The sequence below is a fragment of the Kogia breviceps genome, chromosome 7 (assembly GCF_026419965.1).
Source record: "Kogia breviceps isolate mKogBre1 chromosome 7, mKogBre1 haplotype 1, whole genome shotgun sequence".
NCBI lineage: Eukaryota > Metazoa > Chordata > Mammalia > Artiodactyla > Physeteridae > Kogia > Kogia breviceps.
Genome location: NC_081316.1, coordinates 15,829,892 through 15,852,340, shown reverse-complemented (window position 1 = coordinate 15,852,340; position 22,449 = coordinate 15,829,892). Strand labels below are relative to the sequence as shown.

At 46.4% G+C, this 22,449-nt stretch overlaps 1 long non-coding RNA gene across 1 annotated transcript; it reads right to left on the bottom strand.

The window, feature by feature from the left end:
* Positions 1 to 10,102: 10,102 nt before the first annotated feature.
* Positions 10,103 to 15,369, bottom strand: LOC136794476 (uncharacterized). Its single transcript, XR_010841292.1, has 2 exons — positions 12,124 to 15,369; positions 10,103 to 11,914 (listed from the first exon to the last, which is right to left on the bottom strand). It is a non-coding gene; the product is annotated as an uncharacterized lncRNA (long non-coding RNA).
* Positions 15,370 to 22,449: the final 7,080 nt, after the last annotated feature.

The window sequence follows — 22,449 nt, the reverse complement described above, 5'->3', positions numbered from 1 at the left end:
GGAAGCAACGAAAATGTCCATCAACAGAGGAATGGATAAAGAAGTTGTGGTACATATATGCAATGGAATATTACTCAGCCATAAAATAAGAACAAGATAATGCCATTTGCAGCAACATGGATGGACCTAGAGATTGTCATACTGAGTGAAGTAAGTCAGACAGAGAAAGATAAATATCACATGATATCGCTTATATGTGGAATTTTTAAAAGGGTACAAATGAACTTATCTACAAAACAGAAATAAACTTACAGATGTAGAAAGCAAACTTCTGGTTATCAGGGGGTAAGGGGTGGGTAGGGATAAATCGGAAGATTGGGATTGACATATACACACTACTATATATAAGATAGATAACTAATAAGGACCTACTATATAGCACAGGGAACTCTACTCAATATTCTATAATGGCCTATATGGGAAAAGTTTCTAAAAAAGAGTGAATATATGTATATTATAACTGATTCTCTTTACTGTACACCTGAAACTAACACAACATTGTAAATCAACCATACTCCAGTAAAAATTTTAAAAAATATATCTCTATTTGCAGATGACATGATATTTTATACAGAAAAGCCTGGGCTTCCCTGGTGGCGCAGTGGTTGAGAGTCCACCTGCTGATGCAGGGGATACGGGTTCGTGCCCCGGTCTGGGAAGATCCCACATGCCGCGGAGTGGCTGGGCCCATGGCCATGGCCGCTGAGCCTGCGTGTCCGGAGCCTGTGCTCCGCAACGGGAGAGGCCACAACAGTGAGAGGCCCGGGTACCGCAAACAAACAAACAGAAAATCCTAAGGAGTTCATGAAAAAGCTATTAAAATTAATAAAGGACTTCAGCAAGGTTGCAGGATACAAGATCAATATTAGAAAGTGCTATACATTAGCAATGAAATTAAGAAAACAATTCCATTTACAATAGCATCAAAAGAATAAAATATTTGGGAATGAATTTGACTAAAGAAGTGCAAAATTTATACTCTGAAAGTTACAAAAACATTGTTGAAACACTAACGTAGATCTAAGTCAGTGGGAAAGCATCTCACATTCATGGGTCAAAAACTTAATATTATTAAGATGGCAGTACTCCCCAGATTGATCTACAGATTTAACACAATCCCTATCAGAATTCCAGCTGGCTTCTTTGTAGAAATTAACAAGCTGATTTTAAAATTCACATGGAATTGCAAGGGATTCAGAGTAGCCAAAATAATCTTGAAAAAGAACAAAATTGGAGGACTCACTCTTTTCAGATTTTTTAAAAATAAATTTATTTTATTTTTATGTGTTTTTGGCTGCGTTGGGTCTTTGTTGCTGCGCCCGGGATTCCTCTAGTTGCGGTGAGCGGGGGCTACTCTTTGTTGCAGTGTGTGGGCTTCTCACTGTGGTGGCTTCTCTTGTTGTGGAGCATGGGCTCTACATGTGCAGGCTTCAGTAGTTGTGGCTCGCGGGCTCTAGAGCACAGGCTCAGTAGTTGTGGCACACGGGCTTAGTTACTCCGCAGCATGTGGGATCTTCCCGGACCAGAGCTCGAACCCATGTCCCCTGCATTGGCAGGCGGATTCTTAACCACTGCGCCACCAGGGAAGCCCTCTTTTCTGATTTTAAAACTTACCTCAAAGCAATAGTAATCAAGACAGTGTGGTACAGTCATAAGAATAAACATACAGAGAAATGGAATAGAATTAAGAGTTCTGAAATACCTTGACTACAGTGATGGTTACACAGGTACATTTGTCAGAGCTCATCAACCTGTACACTTAAAAGATAGGAATTTTACAGAATTCCCTGGTGGTCCAGTGGTTAGGACTCTGCACTTCTACTGCAGGGGCTTATGTCCCGTCCCTGGTTGGGGAACTAAGATCCTGCAAACCATGCAGTGCAGCCAAAAAAAAAAAAAAGGTAGGTGGAATTTTATTGTATGTAAACATATGGTGGAGATGCGTTTTTCAAAAAACATCTCTCCTGGTTCAAAGAAGAAAGCCAAAATACAACAGAATCTTCACAAAGCACACACTGTTCAACGTTTCACCCAGCCTAAAGGAGTTTTACATTTACCCGCAGCAGACTGTGATGTGTGACAAAGTGCCAATGTCTCTGCTTTTGGTTTATCTGATGACGTTTCTCTACAGATAAAAATCTCTCCCAACCGATTCCTGTGGGGGACTTGGAAGGAGCCCTTGTTTGAGATGGGAAAGGCGGGGCTGGGAAGTGAGCACAGGCAATCATGTAAGGCTCCTCGGTCAGGTCATGGAATTTGACTGTCTCCATGGGAGAAAACGGGACCATCAAGGGGGGTGGCACGATCAGATCTGTACATTAGAAACATCTATCAGGCCACAGCCTGGGAAAGGACTGGAAGGAGTAAAGGCATCATGTAGAGAACATTCAGGAGGGGTTGTGGATGCGCGGTGGGGGGAGCTGGGCCAGGGCAGAGGTGGTGAGCGGTGAGAGGCATGGGTGGTGCAGAAGCTATGCAAGAGGTAGAGGGTCAGGAAGAGGAAAAGGACCTGGGGCAGGGAGCAGGAGAGGGGAGAGCCACGCAGGAGGAAGGAGGCTGCAGGACCACGTGGGGCAGAGAGGTAGGGTATGTTTGTGTGGTGGGTGACGAAGGGCAGCTCTAAGGACTGGCTGCCCCAGAAGCTGGGGGAATGTAGGGTGCCAAGAGTTTCATCCTTGGCAGGTTCCCATCTGGAGGGTCCTCAAATGGTTCAGAGGAAGCAGGAGCAGCTTGTGAGGGCTCGGGGTCCAGGGGCAGAATGTGGGGCAGAAGGCAACTTCTGAAAAGCAACAACTGAATCCAGACGACATCTTCAGGTGCTGAGGGAAAGTGAGGGCTACTGAAAATGCCATACCCAGCTCAACTATCCTTGAAAGCAGAGAGTGAAATAAAGATATTTCAAACAAAGGCTCTGAGTATTTACCACTCAGAAATCCTTGCTGAGAGAACTTCCAGAAGTACCTTAGGAAGAAGGACCTTGAACCCAGAAGGAAGGAACAGGATTCAAGAAAGCAATGGTGAGCTGAGAACCTGGGGCACAAGTGGGCCAGTGTGAATAATCAGTGCCCTGGTTACAAATGTAAGGGTGACACGATTAGAAATCATGCGAAAGTTTCAAAGCCTTGGAAGGAGAGGGAAAAGGAATCAAGAGAAAGTGAAAGTGGGGGAGGCTGGGGAAAGGAGAGTGGGGTGGGGAGCTGGGGGGTGGTGTCCCCAAAGCTCAGGAGTAGGCTGGGGAGAGAGACCTCCTGGAATCGAGGGTGTAACCCCACGGACAAACAGCCTTCCAGCCTCCTGCCTTGGCTCACGCCATTTCCCTCCCTTGGGGTGACTCTCCTCCTGTCCTCGCATGAGTGAGTCCCAACATTTTGTCAAGGTCCGACTCAGATGCCTCCTCCTCCAGGAAGCCCACCCTCCTCCCAGCCCCAGAGGCCCTTGGCCCGACCCCAAGGGCCAATGCACCCAGCATTCATGAGCATGTCAGGGCTGATGGCGCGGGCTCCCTGAGTACAGGGCCCATGTTGCTCTGTCACCGGACCCGGGCACAGCTGGCTGGTGAACGTGTGTTGAGAATGTGAGTTGGGTGTGTGCCAGGCTGCCTGGGTCCAAATCTCAGCTTGGTGATTACTGGGAGCACGTGGATGATTGTTACGAGTGAGCAAGTGAGCGAGTGAAGGCAGGATGGGACGGTCTGGTCAGGCGGAGGGATGAAGGGACAGCATTGTCTCCCAGTGGCCTGGCTCCACCTGGGCAGAAATGTCTGTCAGTTGCCTGGGCCCAGGAACATCTGGTTGCCAGGGACACCATTTCAGCTCTGAGGTGGGCTGGCCTGGGAACCAGTTGACTTCCACCACCACCACCCCTCCCCTCCCCCAACATCACTTCTCTGGGGCAAGTGGCCCAGGTCAGGCGGGGGTGAGAGCATGCCCCCTGCCCCCTCTGCTCCACGTCCTCAGTCCTCCTTCCCAGGCTTGTTGCCCCCCCCCACTGCCCTGCACCCCCTCTGCCATTGTTCTAGGCTCCAGGCAGGAGCTGGGAGGGGCCAGGGCTCAGGGGAGGCCAGGACCACCTCACTTCTCTCCCTTTTGACTCCTCCTTCTGGGGAAACCTGGGCTGCCAGGAGGGCTGGGTGTGGGCTTCCCTCCCCGGTGGGAAAAGGAAGGGAGGCCACACCGTTTGCTGGGTATTGGCAGTGTCACTGTTGCAGGTCTGTGATGCTGAATCCCGGCGGTGCCTATGGCGCTCCCATCCCTGGACACAGATGCTGAGATGGGCTAGGGACGGAGCTGGCTTCCAGGGAGGGTTTGGAAGCTGAGGTCTAAGGCCGGGCAGCTGCTGTGGCCAGGGCAAGACACCCCAGGTCATCTCATGGAGTCTGGGGTTTCAAATGCCCTCTGCATTGCCCCACCACAGTGGGGACCATCCCCTGAGCCCAGCCCAGATAGGCAACGGACCCTCCGACAGCTCTCAGTCCCCCACAAACCGGCTCCGCCTCACCAGGCAGCAAATGCAACTCCACCCTTCCTGGCCAGAAGCCAGGGTCACCCCAGCGCTTCCTATCCCATCCCACGAAGGCCACCAGCAGGCGATATGGGCTCCAATCACCTGGTACCACCACCTCCGCTGCCCCTCCCCCAGCTGCCAGGCCACCAGCCTCCCTTGCTGCGCCCCTGTAGCAGCTGCCTCACTGGTCTCCCCTGCACCCCTCTGTCCTCCACTCACCAGAGGGATCTTTACAGAATGTAAGGCAGGTCACTGGACTCCACTGCTCAAGACCCTCCGACGGCTCCCACTTCACTCACGTGAAGGCAGACCCCCCACCCCCACCCCTTGGCCTGCGAGGCCAGGGCCACTTGTTCTGTTTCCACCCTGCCCACCCCCGGGCTTGGCAGGACTGCCGTCCAAAGTAAAACACTTTGGGTTCTACCAAATCTGGTCCATGATTCCATTTGTTCCAGATTGTTCCAAACTGTTGTATTGAGTTCAATGATGAGTTTCTTGGCCTGAAACCGTAATGTTGAAATATCACATGTAGTAGTGAGTTGATTTGGTGCATTTCTCGCTTAAAAAATCATAGTCATTATAACTTGCTGTATCATTTTGCAACTTCTCTGTAAGTCTAAAAACATAAAATAAAAAGGTTATTAAAATAAAAAAGAAAAAAAATAATAAAATAAAAAAGATGGGACTTCCCTGGTGGCGCAGTGTTTAAGAATCCGCCTGCCAATGCAGGGGACACGGGTTCGAGCCCTGGTCCGGGAAGATCCCACATGCCACGGAACAACTAAGCCCATGTGCCACAACTACTGAGCCTGCGCTCTAGAGTTCGCGAGCCACAACTACTGAGCCCGCACACCACAACAATTGAAGCCCACGCACCTAGAGCCTGTGCTCCACAACAAGAGAAGCCACCGCAATGAGAAGTCCGCGCACCGCAACGAAGACTAGCCCCGGCTCAGCAATAAAAATAAACGTTTGTTGAACAAACAAGTGTATTATGCAGTATTCCAAGGACAAGGCTTGCAATGCTGCATTTGTTCACTAGGTGGCGGCAAAAGCCCACTCATTTCCAGTTCCATAAATTTGCATCGCCTGTGGCTAACTCTTCTCGCCGCAGCAGGCAGACAGGGCATCATCCCCATTTAAACAGAGGACAGAGTCCTGGAAGAGGCAGGTGACACTCCGTTTGCCAACTTCTCAGAGCCAGGAGCCAGGATCTGACCTGTGTCTCCTATATTTTCTGAGCTTCTGAATCAACAACCCTGCTAGAGGGCTTCCCTGGTGGTGCAGTGTTTGAGAATCTGCTTGTCAATACAAGGGACACGGATTCAATCCCTGGTCCAGGAAGATCCCACATGCCGCTGAGCAGCTAAGCCCGTGCGCCACAACTACTGAACCTGTGCTCTAGAGCCCGCGAGCCACAACTACTGAAGCCCGCATGCCTAGAGCCCGTGCTCCGCAACGAGAAGCCACCGCAATGAGAAGCCCGCGCACCGCGACGAAGACTAGCCCCGGCTCGCCACAACTAGAGAAAAGCCCGTGCGCATCAACAAAGACCGAACGCAGCCAAAAATAAAGAACAACAACCACCCGGCTAGACACTGCCACTTCTCACTTTCCCCAATACCCTGACCCTCCAAGTCTTCTCATTTTCCTAGTTGCACTCTTACTGAAGTCGGAAACCTGCTTCCCAAATCCAAACCAACTAGCCCTGGGCCTGGGAGACTTGAGGGCAAGTTTGGAGAGGCTGAGAAATGGTGGAGCTGTCACGTAACTCAGGTTTGTTTTAGTCACCCACTGCAGTACTGGAATTATCAGAATAATGAAATGCAAAACAAAAAAAACCAAAAAAACAAACAAAAAAAAGAGTGAAAAAGCCTTTTGTACAGCTGGAGGAGTAAATAAAGGACTTTCCTGGGGTTCATTTATATTATCAAGACCTAGCCCCTTGACTTGGACATAACCTTCAGAGGAATTTTATGGTGGCCTCCTCCCTTTTTGTGCTCAGGAGGAAATGACTTCTGGCCTCCTTCTTTGCCCCTTCCTGTCGCTGACCCTGGCCTTGACATTTTCCAATCCTGGCCAGTTTTGAGCCTCCTCAGCGCCAGGAAACATGTAGCCCCTGGTGAATCCCCAGCCTCTCCTCTCTTACTCATTTGGTCTCCAGTGAAGTCCTTGTGCTTCCTGGGAGTCTTCCAGCTCTGCAAGAACAGAGACTTCTCCAAAAGATGCTGAAACTGGGCATCAATTCAAAATAGGCACTTAAGCCCAGGGACCATTGTGTTGGGGGCTGGTCTGCTGCTGACCTGCCTGGACAGTTGATTTTATTATTTTAATTGAAGTATAGTTGATTTACAATGTTGGGTTTGAGGTGAACAGCAAAGTGAACATACATATAATTACATACATATTACACATTTTTTCAGATTCTTTTCCATTATAGGTTATTACAAGATATTAAATATAGTTCCCTGTGCTGTACAGTAGGTCCTTGTTTGTCTTCTATGTAGTTGGACAGCTGATGCATTCATGCACTGAAGTAAAAGCAACAGAGTTTAAGTGTTGGGGCCCAGGGTTCAAATTCCAGCCCTGCTGCCTTGCTAGTGACCCAGAGCTTGCTTCCCCATTTGCAACACCTGAGCAAGTTAACATGAGTTCAGTAATGTAGGACACAAAGAGCTGTTTGCTGAGGCCCCTCCTCTCCACTGGGCTGAGGGTGTAGCCAGGCTGGGAGACCCTTGCTAGGTGCAGCATCTTGTGTCCCACACTTAGGTTTCACTGGCCAGGCTTACTGGAAGGAGACTCTCCTACTCGTTCAGGGAATACAGGAAGAGCAAGGACATCTCAGGGGTTTAGAAGATGGGTGGGGCCATGAGGGTATTCCAGTTGCACGTGAAAGGGATTACCTGCAAGTTTACAGGCCATTCCACAGAACAAGTGACAACATGACCAGCTTGTAGCTTGGGAAAAGACAACTGATTAAAAGACTGAGTCACGCAAGATGTCAGAGAGCTTTTTAATTGGCTTTACTTTCACAGAAGCAATGGTAAAACCGCGCCTCCCCATGTCCCGCAGCTGTTTTTCTTCATGCCAGCCCAGCTCACAGCCAACTGCTGAACAGCAGAAAGTAGGCTGCTTTTAATTTTTTTATTTTTATTTATTTTTTTTTTTTTTTTTGCGGTACACAGGCCTCTCACCGTTGTGGCCTCTCCCGCTGCGGAGCACAGGCTCAGCGGCCATGGCCCACGGACCCAGCCGCTCCGCGGCATGTGGGACCCTCCCGGATCGGGGCACGAACCCGCGTCCCTTGCATTGGCAGGCGGACTCCCAACCAGTGCACCACCAGGGAAGCCCCCATGTAGGCTGCTTTAAAGGAAGTGTCTGTTTTCTTCTGTAGCGATGCTGTTGCTGGGTCTTTCCCCTCCAGGTCCCTGCTCTACTTGAGAGATTAGACTGCATGACAGTGCAGTATAACTTATTAGACAAGTTAAACAGGAACAAGGTAGAACACCCACGAAAACACCCACCCAAACCAGTTTGGTTTATACACAACTGAATCACACCAATGAAAAGCTTTTTAATTTTTATTAACATGTAATTAAAATTTTCAAAATAGACTTCTCCAAACACTAGATACATGAGGAATATCTGAAAATTAAAGACAACGCAGTTATATTAGGTTCCTATGTAAATACAAATACAAACCAGTTCAGACTTCTGACAAATGAAAAGATATAGTTTCAAGCTACTTTTATCTTCCACCTCCCAACTCTAGAGCCTAGCGCCTGAAGGAAAAGAAAAACGTAGAGTCCTGAGAGCAGGTTAAAGTCAAGCAAAGATGCCACAGGGATTTGAACCCCATCCTGGAAACCAGGAGTGCCAACCACCAGCATCTTTTGCTTTTTTTTTTTTAAAGCTAGGACAAGGCAAAAAAGCAAAACCTGAGAAAACAAAACCTTTTGTTTTCTCAGGAAAAGAAAAACCTTTATAAATAACCCTACTGAAGAGCACTGGAGAATCTGCTTCAGCTAAGATGCTAGCTTGGCCAAGTCTGTTATGTTCACCTGAAAAAGTCTTAGCAGAGAATTTTTGCAATCCCCCCCCAACAGCCCTCTCAACTGCTAAAGTGCCTGTCTACCTCAGTTTATACCTTCCCACCCAACATTGACAATCCTTAAATGTTATTTCTCCATTTACTGGTTTAAGTTTCTTTTAATCACTGGATAATAATGCCACACATCTGAAATATCTTACAGCTTTTTAGTTGGTCTTAATATCATTAACTATTTGCAGGCAAATTAATGGTCATTTCTAGTAGTGCAACCCACCGGAAGACCTTGGCACCAATTACCTTAAGACCGATTATGGATCATGCCCACAAGGATCCAAGCTACCGGCAGCATCGAGGTGAGGGGTGAAGGGTCTGCGCTAGGCCAAAGGCAGGGGGTGGTGATGTGGCAGAGAAGTCACTTGTGGGGAGACCTTGCTTTTTAACAGGCTTCTGGAAAAGCTAGGGAAAAGTGGTTGCCCGCTTTCCCCCTTTCCCTCCCCTTCAAGCATCGCTTTTTGAGGTTTGGGCTTTATTAAGAGCTGCTACAAAAACAGCTGAATTATGTTAGGACAAGCCCAGGGGTGTACAAGGTACTCAAGCATTCGTTTGGATGTTTCACTCCCCAAAAGAAACAGCCTCAATGCATTGTCTGCAAAGGGTGTTGAGGCAAGTCCTCATTTCCCAACAGAAGATGGGGTTGAGAGGCCGACACCACTGATTGACCTTGGTATAATAGCGCTTTGCTGTCTCTCTTGCCACAGGAAGGCTCCGTGGTTGTCTTACTTTAAGCCTTTGGTGCCTTTAGTGAGGGTTACCTGAAAAATCTTAAAAAAAGGCTTAGCGCCCACCTCACCCCTCCACCCCCAGGCCAACAAACAACTTGCTCATGCTGTTGACACCAGCGTAAAGCTGAAAGGTCATTTAGTACTAAATTACCCGTAACAGATCTGACTTGGTATGTAAATATAGAAAAAGCTTGTTCACCTGTTGTCCTCATTTTGTCCACTGGTGAATTCAACTGGAAGCTCCTTCTATAGTCTGAAGAATACCATCTGAAAGAACTAGTGGTTCCCAATCCCCACATTTAAAATGCAATGTTTGGTTTGTTTATTAAAAGTAAATAAGCTATTTTTCCTTACTGGGTCTGGCTTCTCTGGCCCTTCGCATACGTCTGTTGTTTTGAATGTTCCTGTATATAAGAATTAAGACCAAGGGAGGGGAGAGAAAAACCCGGCACAAAGACAATGCACTAAGACCACTGAACTGTTGTTAAACATTTCCACTTGCCAGTTAAATTTCATGACGACTGTTGTTCGTTTGAAATTTATTTCTTGTCACTGATTTTAAAGTTGCATCTGGAAAAGACTAAAGGCTTCAGTGCCCTCCCACCCCCTTACCAGAAGTGAACAAAAAAACATTTTACCTAAAAGCACAGCAAAAGGGACTTTGCTTCAATCACAAGCACGAATGCTTAAAGCTGCAGAAATTTCCTCAACACTCAGCCTTTTATCACTCAGCTGGATTTTCCTTCAACAATCACTACTCCAAGTATTGGGGGAAACACAACTTTTAATCATACTCGTTGTTTCACAATGCATTCTAATAGCAGCGGATCAGAACAGTACTGCATTACTTGCCAACAGAACAGACAGACCTGAGATCAAGACAACTGCATTCTGTGTAGTCTGCAAAAAAAAACTAAAACAAGTAAGCCCCACCCTCTCCTCCCTTCCCTCCAAAATCAGGGGGGAAAAGTTTACTTGAGTCTGCTGATAAACTCACTGCAGGGTCTCACACACTCACTAGTAGAACAGAAGGCTGAACCAAGTGTTTATATGCAAGTCAAAATCCTGAACAGCTTCATGAAGGATGAAATGAAGCCTCTGCAAAGGAAAATTCTTTAAAAAACCCACATGCCCTCCCCCACACCAAGTGCCTATATAAAAGGCCAATAGTGTAAACATCAGCTACCACTAGACGCGACCGTAAGCATTTACAGTTAACATGCAAACTGGAAATGTGGACAGTATGATCTCTCATGACTCGTTTAACCACTAGACTCCTGACTTTCTGAAAACAGCGTAGGTGTTAAGTTACCTGTTTTTCTGATCATAATCTCCCACCTGTCTAAGAGGTATTTATTCCTTATTTAGAGGGCCTCTATTGCCATGTGCCTGGAATTATTAAATGCTCATCACTTTTACGAAGGATAAAATTTGTTTTTCCTGCCTTAAGTTAAATTCGTTCTTCCGCTCAACTCCTGATCTTGTCCGTTAGTGTTCAAAGTTTCTGAAAGATGAGAAGAATCCCCCCAAGATTGCCCCACACTAACTACAGACAATTTTATTTAAATAAGGAGACAGCTTTCTAATAGCATACACTCTCTAAAAGTATTTTATTTTGAATAACTTAACGGTTTTCTGCACAATACACATAACATTTAAACTTTAGCAAGATTAACAATCTGAATTCTGGTTAACAGCACACTATGCTACCCTTTAATAGGCTTTTCAGAGATTCAATGCTAAACAAATGTTCTTAGTATTATACACATTACCTTGATTAACCTCAAGAGGCTTTAAGGAATTACTAGCCTCTGAGTGAAGTGCGCTAACCCATCATGGAAGCCCACAGGCACACCAAGTCCTGTCTAATTTTAAAAGGCTGCATAGAAAAATCCCTCACAATCCCGGAATCCCTTAGGTAAGGAACCTAGGAACTCCACAGCTCTTAGCAAAGGTAAGCACTATATCCCTATCATGCAATACTGCAGATACAAGTTAAACTTATCTGTTAACAGCTGCCTGCTGTTTTCTGCTCCCAGGTGAAATGAAGCAACTCTTCTGACAATGAGAAACCTGTCTGAGGCAAACGAAAGATTGGCAAACAGCACAGCCTCCTCTCAATCCACTTGATCCCACTCATTTCAATTATTTCAGCTTCTTTTATTCCAGGATTTATGTGTAGCATTATCATTTTCATTTCATTTCGCTTTATTCTGCTTTTGTAAAAGCAGTATTGAGGTGGACATTTGATCTTCATTGTATTTCTCATCATTTCATTATTTCTCATCAATTATTTTTGTGGATACAACTTGATAAGCCAAACTTTAAAAGTGGTAGATTCCATTAACTTTAAATTGGTAGCTTTCATTTGCTCAATTTTTTTTTTTGCATATGCAGACAATGTGTTCATCAGTAGTTAAGGATCTCAGGGTTATGCTTTTTCTTTCCCCCATGTAGGTATGAAATATAATCTTTTCTGCCTTTACTTATCATTCACCAAGGAGCTGTTCCCCTCTCGATCTAGGCCATCATACTGCCAGGCTGGTTTATGACTCAGAAGATGTTATCTGAAAAAAGTCTACAGGGAAAAAAAAGGGTTTCCCCCCCTCATCAACAAAACCCACCCTCTTATCAGTTATAATTTACAAATACTTAAATGCAAATTTGAGACAGTTTACAATAATTTTGAAGCATACCTTAACATCCTGTTTTGCAGTCACACACAAAAATTTTTCCTACACTAAAATGAAAATGCTTGCTTATATACAACTGAAAATAGAATCTTACTTGATAATATAAAAGCTACCATCAGAAGAAATCCCTTCAGGATCATTAAGCCACTTCCTTTGCTCTGAAGCTCTCCTATAGTAGTATTAAGTTTTATTTAAACCACCTGAAAAAAAATTCCAAAAGAGAACCACACACTACCATATGCAAACAACTTAAGCATTTTAAAAATTCCCAAGTTTTTAATCTAAGGCAGCCCAGTGGGCTAGACCAACCCCCAGTCCACCATTTTCCTTCCCCAAGCCCTACACTTTAAATCCAGTCAATCTTCATGAACTTCCCCAGCTGTCAAATTCAAAATCTGGGGAAAAACAGAAACTAGAAAATTGGGAGTTACTTGCCAACTCGGAAGCTGAGAGTTCTTTAGTTTTCCATCCTAAGTATTTAAGTTCTCTGGTATGAGTTATCTGAAATCATAAACAATTACCTAAACCCAACCCTCCCAATCCCAACCACAATAGGCCACTGCCAACTAATTGCCAAAATTTGCCCCTCCCCTTTAATAACTTATCTTAAAAGTCACATTATTTGATAACTTAACTTCAACATTTGGCCTAGTCAAGCTCTTCTGAAGTTCTCCTGAGATGACTGAATATGCACCAGAGCTGCACTGTGCTGTGCATTTCGGCTTCACTGGGAATACTCTTCCAAGGAAAAAAGCAGCTCCAATCCCTGAAGGTGTTGGTGCCAAACAGCGAAGCAGTACAATCCTTCTCTACCTCAGTTTGTCAATAGTACTATAGCATCTGTGGAAAATCTTAGAAAAACATTTTCTCCCCCACCCTCTTCCCCAAAATACAAGTAAAGATAACCAGTTACGTACTTTAAAAAAAAAATCTGATTAAGGGGTGGGAAAAAAGAATAACTACCAGCCATTTCTCCAATGGATAGCTCCGCCACAGACCTCAAAGTGAAAGCTGCTTGTGCTCTAGTTTCTACAAACTGTAAACCTGTGGTGTTCTGATAATCCTGATACTGGATTTTCTTTTTTCCTGTTACCTTGAGTCATTTGCCTTTGGAATTCTAGACAGACCTAAAGGGAAAAAAACTCAAAACATATTTTGCCCCCCCCAAAACTTTCCCCCCAGAATTACACACCCAAGCTAGTTTTAGAAAACTTTTAGAATACAGGATGAGGAAAGAAAAATAGGTCCTCTATTCACGAAACTGAAATGCTTCATTACCCCAAACTAAATATAAAACCTGCTTACACAACTTGCTGAAATTCTCTCAAAGTTGTTCTATCAAATCCATTTGTTTTCCCTCATATTGGTTAAAAACAAAAACACTTGCCATCTACCATTCCTCCGGGCCTTGGAAGTCTGCCCTCAAAAGCTCCAGAAAAGATGCATGAGAACATAGGCCTGCAAAAGAGAAACCTACGACACCCGAAAATCGGCCTACATCCCCATAAAACCCTTTATGCTTAAATACACAACTCCCCCATTACCATTAAGAAATTCAAAGATATTACAATACTCGATTACAAAAAAACAAAAACAAAACACGGTATTGCCGACCTCACGGATTGTTTACCACACCACTGGCTCTCCCTGCGGGCCTTGCACACTGGGCTGCCGCTCTAGGATCCTCTATCTATCCTCCACACCGCCTGCTCGCCTCCTCCGCGTGGTTGCCAAGCCAAGCCGCATGCTAGCTTCATCACCACATCGCACTGGCCTCCTCCTTCCTGGGATCCTCTCCTAGCTTCACCTCCAAATCGTTAGGGCTCCTTCCTTCTTCCTAGCTTCCTTCACCAAATCGCACCGGCTCCCGGGCTCCTCTTTCCTATATTCACGAACTGCCGCTTGCTCCTCAGTCCTAGTTTCACCAAACACTGGCTCCTGGAATCCTGTCTGCGGCTCCTGTCTTCCTAGATTCACTGAATCCACTTCTGTGTAGCACCTGGGTCAGCTGTTAATTACCGCCTAGTCCTCAGAAATTAAAAATTCATCTTAGCGCAAAGTCCAAATGCAAAAATGTTAACTTGACGGTTATTCTTGCTCTTGGATTTCCTTGTTACAAAATCCTACAAATTTTCCAAAGAAACTAAGCTACTGTATTTACAGCCATTCTACTGTTTAACTCTTCCAAAAACATTCTTAGTTTTTAAATTACTTCAGTCCTTTCAGTAGCTTTTTGCTGTGATTTGAAACTGACTTCCCTTCTAGTTTGGGGGTAGTCTTCTAAGTTGGTCCTGGTCTACAGCAGTTTAAAAACCCTCATCTTCTCAGATCTCTAACTTCTGCACCACCAGAATTAAGTTGATGGGCTTTTACAATTCTTTTAACTACGAAAAATTATTTTCCTTAGGTTTGTTCCTGTACTTTATCCAATTTTTTGGCTTTGAACTTTCCCATCTTCTAATTTTTTTTTGACGTCTATCTGGTATGCTTATGTCCAATAGCTTGTTTTTCATTTTCTATCTGAAATCCTCGATCGTATTTTCAACCTTCGTTCTCTCTTCTAGTTTTGTCTACTTTTTCTTCCGCCTACCTTCTGAGCTAAAATTATTTTTCTGTCTTCTAACAGGCGTATTTTTATCTTCTACTTTTCCTATCTTCTCTAGTCTTTTCTTCACCTTCCTGTACTTCTGTCTTCCGAGTTTTCCACTTCAAATTTCTAATCTTCTTTCTCAAAATCTTTATCCTACCATCCCTAATTAATATTTCTGTCAGCTTTAGCAAATAAAGCCCTTAAAGTCAAGCAGGCTTCAAACGTCGCAATTTTTATTGCGCCGTGAATTTGAAGGCACATTTCTTAAATCACCTTCAGTTAATTTTCTTAAAAGACGGCCTTTAAAGTATTTTTAATCATCTACAACTTGACTTTTTTAAATGACGGTTAGGTTCTGCTTATGTCACCCCACGTTTTAACGTTAATCTAAAAAGTTGCCTCTCATTTAAGCAAATTCCGTACTTTGCAGTCCTATTTCTTTCAACAATTCCTTTTAAAATTAATTTTTTCACTCCATGAAGAAGTTTCAGCTCCTAACCGTCTTACATTCTAAAATCATTTTTCTTCTTCCCTTCTCAACCTACTCTTTAAGTCTTCATATTTCCCCTAAAATAATCTTAAATTATCAGTTACTCTAAGAATTTAATGCAAAGCAGTATCTCAGTATTCTATTTATAATTCCTACAGAACTCTACTAATCCTATATTTTAGCAGGAAAACTTATCTGCGATCTCCTCAAGCACCGCATTCGCCCTCTCCGCCTTCTCTGAGCTCGCTGCCTCAATACCCAACACCCCGCCCGCAGCGGCGTATTTATAGAGGAAGGACGGCTCACACCTCCGATTTCAATACCCCTCCGCCGCCTTTGTGAGGGAAGCAAAAATAGTCCCTCCGAAGGGGTAAAAATAGAATCTGGTTGACGAGACTTTCTAGACTTTTCTTAAGTTTGTGCAACTTGGTCGCAAGCCCCGTACCCAGATTTTAAAAACTTATTAACAAGTAGATTTGAGCTGAAAATTTGGGCAAAAACAATGAAAATCACATTTAAATAGACCAGCTTACAAAAACTGAGCCATTACTCGGGAATGTTTTAGCAACTTTTAAAATACTTCTCGTGTTTCCTTGGAGTACAGTGGGTACAACTTAGTGCTTTTTGAAGGAAGGTTAAACTAGGTTTGCTGACGGCCTGCCTTTCCATTATGTAACCGAGCTTCAGGCTCACAAGTACAGACCGCAGCCATTTTAGAAACGAAGTGTTGCAGTTTCTCCCCCAACAGCCTCAAGTCCTGCGAGGTGGTTCTGAGGTTTATACCGCAACCGGCCTGTTTGCCCTTTTATTCATGAAATCCGATCGGTCCAGGTTATCTGCTTAAGAATTCTACTAAATGCATAAGTCCACTTCTCAAAAATGCCTCAGCCACAGTTTATTGTCTTCTGCAACACAGCTGGCCTCCCATCTCAAAGGCTGACTGAAATGGAGGCATCAGCGTGGGCCTGTTAGTTACTTGACATGCCACATGCTTTTGTTGTCGATTTTGTATTTACTAAATATCAACTAGAGCCCTACACTTTGGGTTGCCTGCTTAGACATTTTAAATCAAGCCTGGATTAACTTGTTTTTTCCAAACGTGAAGCGTTTCTACGCTTCCAGGCTGCTCTCTCATTAAAGTTGTCAAAACCAAGCTTACGTGTCCTCTTTATAAAGTATCAATAACTGAAAAAGTCAATGGTTTCGCCTCCAAAGACAAGGCGACCTTGGGCACCCACTCGGCGAGGGAACAAGTTCTCAAATTTTTGTGAACCTTTACTTGCGGGTTTGCTTTTCTAGGTTCTTCTGTTTTACAAATTTTGCGTTGTCTACAGTTTAACTCTCGAGACTTTTAAAAGTCTCGGGAGTGGGGGTGCTTCCCGGACACCGACTTCCACGCAACTAGAGGCCGTGGCGAGAAAATGATGGGGAGAGGCCAAGCGGGATGGGCCAGCCCCGCCGGGGCGGCTGGGCCTCCAGGACCCTCGGGCCACCCGGGCGGGGGAGGGGTGGGTTTCCAAGCCGGCGCGGCCTGAGGCCTTTGGGGAAGTGGGGGTGGGGAAGGGCGCGACCGAACGCCACCGCACCCCCACCCCACGCCCGCCTCGCGCAGGGATACGCAGGTCGTGAGCCGCCGGCTCCCTTTGTGAGTCGTAGGCTCGCGGGCGGATTCCGCCGGTTCTAACCAGCTCCAGCCGGTCCCGGCCGCCTCCGGGAGCTGCGGCTGTTGGCGCAGCGCTCCACTGCGCACGCGCGCCCCACCCCCAGGGCCGGTGCCTGTCCTAGAGAAAGGCATGGGGGAGGGTGGCGGCTGGCCCTGAGCCGGTTGGGGGTGTTCGGCCGCCCTTTCAACGTTTCGCCACGTTTGGGTTGTTTTTCCGTTCCAGGGGCTGCTGCCCTCCTCTTCTCAGCCCGTGTCGGCCTTTCCTTCCCCTCCCCCGTCCTTTGTCATTGCTTCCTTATTGTCGCAAAGTCATCCGTTAATTAAAAATTCGCACATCATCCCCTTGTAGTTATCTAGTTCTGTTTTTGTAACATCCCTTGAGTGTTTGTACGTCGCCAGATCTTATTAGTCTGGAATGCTGGAAGCGGAAGGGGTCTCAGAAACTGACCTAGCAGCTGCCTGGGTTGTTTTCCTTGAAAAGAAGGGAGTGGTGGTGAGATTGTGGAGCGTTCCAGGGCACATGGTGGTTTCAAGCTTAGAGCCCAGGACAGGGTGGTGACACCCACCCTCTCGCCGCCTCTCACCTCCAGAGTTTTTAATTCTAGAATCTCTGCAATACCTTGTGTTTAGGCAGTAAATTCCAAGAGGGTAAGACGGAGTTTATTGGCACGGTACAGGTTAGGATGGCAACTGAATAATGACATAGGAGTTGTAAAAAGTCTGTATTTTAAAACCCCTTTGGCTCCTATAAATGGCGGTGGTTGTGAAAGGAGCAGGCCTGGGGGGCTCTAGCAAGTTAGGGTACTGTCTTTTATGCTACCCTCCCACCTCCTACACGCCCCCAATAAAGCAGGGCCAGTTTGAGCAGCTACTTTAAAGTGATCCTGGTGAAGCTGTTCTTGTTTAATCACTCTTTCCCTCTCCCCCGTAAGAGTGGAATATTACAGAGATGCAGATGGTTCCCTTCAAACGCAGTCTTGATGTTTGCTCTGGGACTGGAAAATTTTTAGTAGAATTTTAGCGCTGGAAGGAGGAAAACCTGAGTTGGGTCACCTCATTTTACAAATGGGGATTTGGGGGCCTGGGGAGTTTGCGATTTGCCTAAAATCAGACACAGCTAATTAGTACCAGAACCTATTCTTGAATCCGCGAATTTCAACCTCATGTTGCCTCCGTTTGTCTCCCCATTCTCTCCCAGTACTTATGTCGGCCTCCTCAACTGCCCTTTTCTCCAGGGCTGGGCGGGGAGGGGACCTAGGTCCCCCTCTTATCTGTGACCTTTCTCCCATTCTGGAGCCGCTGAAGTGAATGTTAAGAGCCCTGAAGTGCTTTAAATAATTGTCAGTGTAGCTAACTAGTCATTTCCAGTTCCCTTACACATAGATTGTAGCATTTTCCTTATACTGTTAGAATGGCTGCGTTGTATTTGGCTAATTCTCCCTGAATTTGGGAAAAGAGATTTAAATGAAGCTCAGAACTCAGGAATCTCTCGTGTGGGAGAGACGGCTTGCCAAGGCCAGCGAGGAAATTCTTACCTTTTTTTCCCAAGCTGGTAAGTAAAAAATATTTTAGAGATCATGGACACTAACCCCCTTTTTACTATTTTGGCCCAAAGGTTTACTGCCTTCATCTCTCTTGGCTTTTGCTTTGCAAAACTGACTAGCTATCTCCAAAATATTCTAATTCCTTCCTCTTCTTGATGTAGTGAGTCTCTTTTTTTCTGGAAGATATATTTAAACAAGATGGCCTAAAATCACCATGTTCTTTGGTGAGAAGATAAATAATATATTTGATCATGAGCCTTTCTCTCAGTTCTTTTGAGCTAAGGCTCCCTTTAACATAAAACGAAATTTTCTTCAAGGCACCTTTCCTAATCCATGTTCCTTTTAACTTCATAACGTCCTAAGGCAGGGGCTCTCAATATCCTATGTATTCCCCTCTACCTCAGTCTGAAACCTGGTCTTCATTTGGGCTTAAGGGCACAGGTATAGGAGGGGTAATTCATTTCAGCTGGTAGGTCATCTCGTGTTCCCACACCACCACCACCCCCTCAAAAAAGCCCAGGCTAAAAATAGGAGGCTCTTGGTTCTGGTTTCTGGCAATCACCTCCCTGACAAACGGCCCGTGACCTTGGGCACTAACCCAAATTACTTCTCACTGGCAATTTTCTTATGTGTGAAATGAGGAGATTCGATGAAAGGAGTGAGGATGCTAGATGAGAAGGGAACATGGAAGATTTTAGGCCTCCGGGCTGTGGCTTCAAGGAGGTGGAGCACTGAAAAGGTCTAAAGTAGCAAAAATTTAGAATCAGGCCTCCAGACCTTCTGTCACCTAATCCTCCTGAATCACGTCAGACCAGAAGCTTCCAGAGAATGCCAGAATCTGCTCCACCTCCTTCCCTTTTTAGCAAAGCCAGTCCGGCTTAGTCAAGAGACATTTCTGAGGCCCTTCATTTCTGATCTATGGTCAGAGGCCAGTCTGGGTGAGTCTTCAGGGATACCTGGCATCCCCCTAGGCCTCTTTTGTTGCATTTTATCTAACCTCGTGTTATTTAGATAATCCTTCATTGCCAGAGACCGTTTTGGAAATGCAGGTCAGAAATAAAAGGCAATGGGAGTCCCCAATAAACAACTTCCTTGTTTTCTAAAGACTCAAAGGAATTTGCAGTTCCCAGCCCCTTCCTGCTGTCCACCTTCCCGGAGCTGATCTCTGGAACAATGAGTGCACAGAAGTGAATTCAGCTGCCTCCTCCTTGGACAGCAGCCAACTCCCACTGCAGGAAAAACCCACAGAGATGACACAGCTCAGAGCTCCATTATGCAGAAGAGAAGTCATTGTTTTCTAGGGGATTTTGGACAACTAAAAATGTACTCGGAGAAAGTCTGAAATCTACCACTGAAATCCACCAGACACACCATTACCTCACAGAGAGCTGAGGGCAATTCTAGCAAAAACAAGTGACAGAAACTAAAAATGGCTGCGTCATCAGCCTTCCCCAAAATGCTGTCGGGAAGAGGCAGCCTGGGCCTCTCCCTCTCAGGCACTGAACATCTCTAGGCTGAAGAGTAAAGGAAACACTCTCCTCTTGTCTTCCTGAGAAGAGCATCCGTCTTTAAGTGTACCCTCCTCCAAGACATAGCAGACGGATTCTGTGTTGGTAGAATTCTCTTTCTGGGGGAGAACACAGGAGAAAGCATCTTGAAAAAGAGATTTCTCATCCCCAGTTGGAGAACTCCATGCTGCTAGTTCCCTTCTTTAGTTTAGTCGCCATGTAACGTCCTTGGCCCTGGGCCCGGCAGCCTGTTTGTGGATCTTTCCAGAAGGCCTGGCTGTGGAAGCCCAGCTGTAGCACTGTGGGGTGTGGAAGGACAGGAGGGCAACAAGGGGCAGACACAGCTCTCCAGACCAGCTGCTCCAGCCTGTTTCTCCCCAGCTTAAGAGCTCTACAAGGCCCCTCACTGGCTTCACCCAGCATTTCCAGACCTTCCTTCCCCAGGCCGTCCACCCTCCCTGTGGCCTTTCCTCTTGTCCTGATTAACCTGGGGTGGAGATGGTCTACTGACCCCCTCCCCGGCAGAGAACAGAGTCTACCACGCTTTCCTCAGTCCCTTCGTTGTGCCTGGTGCATCTGCAGGACAGGAGAGCCAGTGGCAGCGTTATTTTCTGTAACATTTATTGAGCGCTGTGCCATAGGCATTCCATGAACCATCTCTTTTCAGTTCTCACAGCCACCCTGTGAGGGAGGTGCTGCTGTTAACCCCTTGGACAGATGAGGAAACTGAGGCCCGGGCTGTCTCTCTTGGCATCACTAGTGCCTGGCACACATTAGGAGCTCAAAATGTGCCTACTGAATAATGACTAAATGAATAAATTGGAATAGTATCTCTTTTGGAATTAAAAAACCAGGCATGGGCTTCCCTGGTGGCGCAGTGGTTGAGAGTCTGCCTGCCGATGCAGGGGACACGGGTTTGTGCCCCGGTCCACGAAGATGCCACATGCCGCGGAGCAGCTGGGCCCGTGAGCCATGGCCACTGAGCCTGCACGTCTGGAGCCTGTGCTCCGCAACGGGAGAGGCCACAACAGTGAGAGGCCCGCGTACCGCAAAAAAAACCAAAACCAAAAACAAAAAACAAACAAAAAACAGGCAGAACAGTGAAAAGAGCACATGCAGTAGGTGCCCCGTAAGTGCAGTGACTGAGCGACTGGTAACCCAGCTCGGGAGGGGCTGTGAAAGGACAAAGTGTCCCCCATCCTGGAGTGTCCAGTCCAGAGACACTTGTGTGTAAAGCAAGCTCAGTGGTTCTCTGAGGTTTCCAGCTGTTTGTTGCGCTGTGTAAGTACTGGAGCGCTACTGGAGCGCCGTGGTGAGGAAGAAGGCACAAGCTGATGTGCTTTGATAGGAACAAAATGCTTTTAGATGTGACATAAACACGACCGCCCTGCAGGATGGAGTGAAATCTGCACTGAGTGGTACTGGGTAAGAAACTGCAGAACTTCTAGACAGACTGACCCATAGAGGTGGGGAAGGGTGCGGCCCGGAAAGCTGCCTTGGGTCTCCGTGGAGCTCCTGCCTCCAGAGCGCTGGGGTGTGAGCCCACCCTCAGGATTCAGGGCTTGCTGCCCCTCTGCTGGAGGACTCACCGCGGGAAGCAGGAGGTGCTGTGTCCAGTCTCACCCGCACTGCGTGGGGCCTGTGAGTGGACCTTCCAGAATAGCCTGAAGGAACTGTGAGGCTTCCCAGGGGGTCATATTCCCGGTATCCACAGTCTTATAACCCTGATCTGTTCAGTCACCCACCTGAGGTCCCAGGCAGATGCTTGTGTTAGCACCACATACCCAGCATGACGCTCATGAAACCTTTCACCCTCCTACACACACACGTGTTCATTCTTCCTCAACACAGCTGTGGCCCACATCCCACAGAGACAAGTCTCATGGAACTGGGTAGAGGTCACCCGGTTCTAGGATCTTTGCCTGAGGTGTATTTCTCAGCACATGCCAGGTAAAAACAGAAGCCCATGGCGTTATGGGTCTTTCTCTGGGGCTGATGTAATAGTAGAGGCTTGCAGTGATTGGGGTGGAATAGACCTTAAAGCTCTTTAGGTGATGGGAACTCACTAGAAAGCAGCGGAGACTGGAGTGAGGTCTGGGAGGACTTGAGTTCCCTGAAGAGGGAGTTTGGACTCTGCTCTTTGGACAGAAGGATGGCTTCTGAGCTGGGCCTGGATTGGGGGTGGGGGGGTGGCATGGCACAAGAGAAAGAAGACAGGTAGAGGTCTGCCTGAGGCTGTCCGGGCTCCCCACACTGGTCTCTTCCTCTCTGTCTCCTGAGCACCCTAGCCCTTTCCAGACTCATGTTCTTTCTTTCTTCCTTTTTTTGCCGGATCTTAGTTCCCTGACCAGGGATGGAACCTGTGCCCACAGCAGTGGAAGTGCAGAGTCTTAACCACTGGACCCCACCAGGGAAGTCCCCTTTTCTTTTTTTTTTTAAGCATTCATGTTCATCTTTATTTATTTATTTGTTTGTTTGTTTGTAGGCACTCAATAGATGTTTGTTAAAAGAAAGGTCCTTTAAATTCTATAGTGTTTTACAATTTTCAAAAGTTTCACGCAGCTTCCCTGGTGGCACAGTAGTTAAGAATCCGCCTGCCAATGCAGGGGACTCAGGTTCCGTTCC